The following is a 6000-nucleotide window of genomic DNA, read 5'->3' as shown; positions in this document are numbered from 1 at the left end:
GAACGGCACAACACAGAGGATACAACAGGGATGGAAAAGGTAGGAAGGCCATAACGGTAGAGAGAGGTGAGATAGGTCACCTCCTGACACTAACCTGTGTGTGAACCCTGAGCTCCCTATACGAGTCCTTCCCCCCTGTCGCCATCATGTGCTTATTACCTAGCTGTCCCTCCATTCACTCTGAGTAGTGCAAAGGCTGGTGAGTGCACAAGATTTCACCACTGCAATAGTCAAACATGCGGGAAGGAAAACAGACAGGGGAACATAGACAAAAGGATATACACCAAAGTTGCAGTCAGACACCGGGGCTGCAAACGATAGGACTCCAGCAGCTTCCAGAGTCTTCCTCCCTCCCTTTCCTTCCTTCCTTTCTTCCCTCCCTCCCTTTCCTTCCTTTCCCTCCCTCCCTCCTTTTCCTTCCTTTCCTTCTCCTTTCCTTTCCCTTTCCTCTCTTTCCTCCCTTTCCTCCCTTTCCTCCCTTTCCTCCCTTCCTTTCCTCCCTTTCCTCCCTTCCTTTCCTTTCCTCCCTTTCCTTTCCTTTCCTCCGACATCAGGTGATGGAATGTGTGACTATTTGGAGGGGAGTGGTCATAAACCGGCTGCTCCTGAGATTGAAGTAACAAGGAACTATGGTACCAGCAAGGAAAAAGTCCTTAACCCTTACTGCACCATTTACAACCATGAGTTTCACTAGGTAATGTGAACCTCAGATCCCAGACCTGTCAAAGATCTCCCAAGGATGGAAGACACTCCTGACACATCATGGGTTGTCCTGGTGCGTGACCAGGAACCCTCAGCCATAACTTTGGTTGTAGTTGTGTGTAACCCAGTGGTAAATGGAAATACTAATCCCATCCTCATGAAAAAGCCAAATCCTTCCAAAAAGTAAAAATGTAACAAACACAACCATCACACTTTGTATCTTTTTGTGAACAGCCCATTGTTTTCTGTTTCCTGAATTCATAACAAATAAACAGAATAATCTGCAAGAACCACTCAGTTATTCAGAAAATTGAAACATGTACTACAATCTTGAGTGAAATGATATACTATATGCATTCACCATTTCTGTCTAGCTTCCTATGCTACAAAAAAACCCCTGACAATATATCCTAAAATGAAGCAGTGTGAACAGGGGCAAGCTGATGTGTCTGTATTATATACAAACCAAAGACTACAGTAGGCTCTGTATACAGATATAGACAGTCATTGGATATATGAAGTAGAAACTGCATTACTGCTATACAGAATGAGTATAAAATGAAGATACTGTGCCTACAAATTGTGTAGCTTCCTACAAGGAAGGTCATAGGATCTATATACAATATATAGAGAAAAGTATTGGGACACGTCTTAATTGTATTTAGGGTTCTCATTCAGTCCCATTGGCCCCGGTGTATTACATTCGACCCCTCACTGTGAGGAATATGGTATATGCATACATGCCAATCCTACATATTTACACGCATTCTGACCTGCATCAAGACAGGATAAAAATACAATCCCAAGATCCTGGAACAAATGGTAGGGGACAAAGTTAATCATAGAAAGGAAGAAGCCTGACTACAGCAAGACCCCCCCTGGTGACAAAGTAATTCAGCTAGGGAAGTGGGTGGGCGATTGCTTGTTTCAGAGAAGCTTCAAGGGGACCTGGTAGACAGACTGGCTCCTAGGTAAAAAGTATAAAATTGGGGTGTGCGTAGCTCCCATCACCATACTGTCTTTTTGTACAAACATTTGTAACAGAATGGCTGGTGGTAAAGAGATCACAGATATCAGTGCAGTACTGTAATAAAAGCCACTGGTATAACAAATCAGTTCATGACACCTCTTCCATTCAGGCACCAGATGGAGTGAGGCAATAGCATAGTAAGGTATAGACAGCTCAACTGTGCCTGGGCTTTCCCTCCATGGAGTAAGGAAACACCCTGTCCGGTGTAGGAATCAGCAAAGGGAAGAAAAAAATCCAGCTCCAATTCATTTGATGTAAAATCTTTCCAGGCTTTATTACAAACTTGCTCGTAACATTCAAAAAGCAGAATGTAGCAAAAGGTAAAATGACATTACATGACCCCCAAGGGGCTAGAAAAATATTAGAAAAAAACAAACAACGCGTTTCAGACATTCCTTTGTCTGACATGCCGCTTTTTGAATTTTATGAGCAAGTTTGTAATAAAGCCTGGAAAGATTTTACTTCAAGTGCATTGGAGCTGGATTTTTTTCTTCCTTTTGTTGGAATGAGGCAAAGCCACCACCACTGGACTCTGGAGCTGAGGAAATGTTCTGTGACCTGATGGATCACGGTTCTCTATCTGGATGGGTCTGGGTTTGGTGAAAGCCTGGCAAATGTTACCCGCCTGACTATATTTTGCACTCTGTAAAGTTTAATGGTGGAGGGATAATATTATAGGATGTTTTTCAGGGGTCGGCCTCTGCCCTTTAGTTTCAGTGGAGTGAAATCTTCAGCATAAAAGTTTAGTGCGATCAGTTTGGGGAATGATCTTTTTTGTTCTTTATTACTTAGCCCAATGCACAAGGTCCATCAAGACATGCGGCTTGATTCATACGTCCTTCGCAAAATTTAATCTGCCCAATTCCAGCCTTGCAGAAGCATCCCCAGATCATCACCGATCCTCCAACAAATTTCACAGTGGGTACAAGACACTGGGGCTTGTACGCTTCTCCAGGTTTCCGTCTAACCATTAGACGATCGGGTGTTGGCCAAACTGAAAATTAGACTCATCAGAGAAGATTACCTTGAGGCTACTTTACACGCTGCGATATCGGTCCCGATATCGATAGCGTGGGTACCCGCCCCCATCTGTTGTGCGACAGGGGCAAATCGCTGCCCATGCCGCACAACATCGCGCAGACCCTTCACACATACCTGCCCGGCGACGTCGCTGTGACCGGCGAACCGCCTCCTTTCTAAGGGGGCGGTCCGTGCGGCGTCACAGCAAAGTCACTGAGCGGCCGCCCAATAGAAGCGGAGAGGCGGAGATGAGTGGCCGGAACATCCCGCCCACTTCCTTCCGCATAGCGGCCGGGAGGCAGGTAAGGAGAGCTTCCTCGTTCCTGCGGCGTCACACATAGCGATGTGTGCTGCCGCAGGAGCGACGAACTACATCGTTACTGCTGCAGTAAGGATAATCGAGAATGGACCTTCATGTCACCGATGAGCGATTTTGCACGTTTTTGCAACGATGCAAAATCGCTCATCGGTGTCACACGCAGCAACATCGCTAATGCGGCCAGATGTGCGTCACAAATTCCGTGACCCAAACGACTCCGCATTAGCGATATCGCAGCGTGTAAAGCCCCCTTTACTCTAGAAATTGGACAGATTAAGGTTATCCTGGAAAAATGCAATGTTCCCCAACTCTGAGGACTGTTTTTTCCAGCAGGACAATGCGCCATGCCACACAGCTAGGTCAATCAATGTTTGTATGAAGGACCACCACATCAAAACCCTGTCATGGCCAGCCCAATCTCCAGACCTGAACCTCATTAAAAAACCTCTGGAATGTAATCAAGAGGATGGATAGTCACAAGCCATCAAACAAAGAAGAACTGCTTACATTTTGCCCCAGAAGTGGTATAATGCCACCCAAAAGCTGTGAGAAAGACTGGTGGAAAGTAGCTAAGATGCATGAAAGCTGTGATTAAAAATCATGGTTATTCCACAAAATATTGATTTCTGAACTCTTCGTGAGGTAAAACATTATTAGTATTGTTGTTTCTAAATGATTATGAACTTGATTTCTTTGTATTATTTGAGGCGTGAAAGTAATGCATTGTTCTGTTATTCTGACCATTTCTCATTTTCAGAAAATAAATCCAAAATGTATTGCTTCGAAATTCGGAGACGTTGTCAGTAGTTTATAGAATAAAAAAACAATTTACATTTCACTCAAAATTAAAAGAGAAAAATCATATATATATATATATATATATATATATATATATATATATATATATATATATATATATTTATATATATATATATGCAGTACAGACCAAACGTTTGGACACACCTTCTCATCTCTAGAACAACTGTTAGGAGGAGACTTTGTGCAGCCGGCCTTCATGGTAAAAATATCTGCTAGGAAACCACTGCTAAGGACAGGCAACAAGCAGAAGAGACTTGTTTGGGCTAAAGAACACAAGGAATGGACATTAGACCAGTGGAAATCTGTGCTTTGGTCTGAGGAGTCCAAATTTGAGATCTTTGGATCCAACCACCGTGTCTTTGTAGAAAAGGTGAACGGATGGACTCTACATGGCTGGTTTCCACCGTGAAGCATGGAGGAGGAGGTGTGATGGTGTGGGGGTGCTTTGCTGGTGACACTGTTGGGGATTTATTCAAAATTGAAGGCATACTGAACCAGCTTGGCTACCACAGCATCATGCAGCGGCGTGCTATTCTATCCGGTTTGCGTTTAGTTGGACCATCATTTATTTTTCAACAGGACAATGACCCCAAACACACCTCCAGGCTGTGTAAGGGCTATTTGACTAAGAAGGAGAGTGATGGGGTGCTACGCCAGATGACCTGGCCTCCACAGTCACCAGACCTGAACCCAATCGAGATGGTTTGGGGTGAGCTGTACCGCAGAGTGAAGGCAAAAGGGCCAACAAGTGCTAAGCATCTCTGGGAACTCCTTCGAGACTGTTGGAAGACCATTTCCAGTGATTACCTGTTGAAGCTCATCAAGAGAATGCCAAGAGTGTGCAAAGTAGTAATCAAAGCAAAAAGGTGGCTACTTTGAAGAACCTAGAATATAAGATATATTTTAAATTGTTTCACAGTTTTTTGTTAAGTATTTTATTCCACATGTGTTAATTCATAGTTTTGATGCCTTTCATTGTGAATCTACAATTTTCAGAGTCATGAAAATAAAGAAAACTCATTGAATGAGAAGGTGTGTCCAAACTTTGTCTGTACTGTACACACACACACACACACAGTTCAAAAGTTTAGGGTCACTTAGAGATTTCCTTATTTTTGAAAGAAAAGAACATTTTTTTTTTTTTTTCAATGAAGCGAACATTAAATTCTAGCTGCAAACGTCTGGTTTGTAATGCAACATCTACATAGGTGTATAGAGGTCCATTTCCAACAACCAGCACTCCAGTGTTTTAATGGTACATTGTGTTTGCTAACTGTTAGAAGGCTAATGGAGGTTTAGAAATCCCTTGAAAACCCTTGTGCAAGTTTGTTAGCACAGTTGAAAACAGTTTTGCTGATTAGAGAAGCTATAAAACTGACCTTCCTTTGAGCTAGTTGAGAATCTGGAGCATTACATTTGTTGGTTCCATTAAACTCTCAAAATGGCCAGAAAAAGAGAAGAGAACTTTCATGTGAAACTCAACAGTATTCTTGCTCTTAGAAATGAAGGATGGTTTGGGGTGAGCTGGACCGCAGAGTGAAGGCAAAAGGAAGTGCTAAGCATCTGTTACGGGGGAACCGGCAGATTAGGACCAGGGGGTATATATCCTAATCGCCAGTCGGGGCCCACCGTGCTCCAGATGACAAAGGAGCTGCTGGCACCTGAGGGTTAGGCGGAGACTATAGAGCTGGATGGCTCTGAGATAACCCAGGAACTCTGGGAACCGGTCACGTGTGTTGGGACACGTCAGACCGGACGACAACCCGATTAGCGTTTTGGTGCATCTAGCGCTACACCAACCACGTGTGCAGGAAACACGTCAGGCCGGGTGGTAACCAGGTAGCGTTGACCGGAAGACCGCCACGAAAGCGCCCTGTTGGCCACGTGTGTAGGACACGTCAGGCCGAGCGGTCCTCCGATTAGCGTTTCTGGCCACCTCTCGACTGGCCACGTGTGTGTAGGACACGTCAGGCCAGATGGGTACACCAGTAGCGTTGACCGGGAAGCCGAGGAGGATAAGGAACACCCTGTTAACTCCACAGGGGTCCTGGGGTACGCTGTCCGTGCGCATAGGGGGCACAACCGGACAGGTGGCGCAGCAGGTGCGTTG

Source organism: Anomaloglossus baeobatrachus, chromosome 12, assembly GCF_048569485.1.
Source record: "Anomaloglossus baeobatrachus isolate aAnoBae1 chromosome 12, aAnoBae1.hap1, whole genome shotgun sequence".
Lineage (NCBI taxonomy): Eukaryota > Metazoa > Chordata > Amphibia > Anura > Aromobatidae > Anomaloglossus > Anomaloglossus baeobatrachus.
This window is presented reverse-complemented; position numbering follows the sequence as displayed.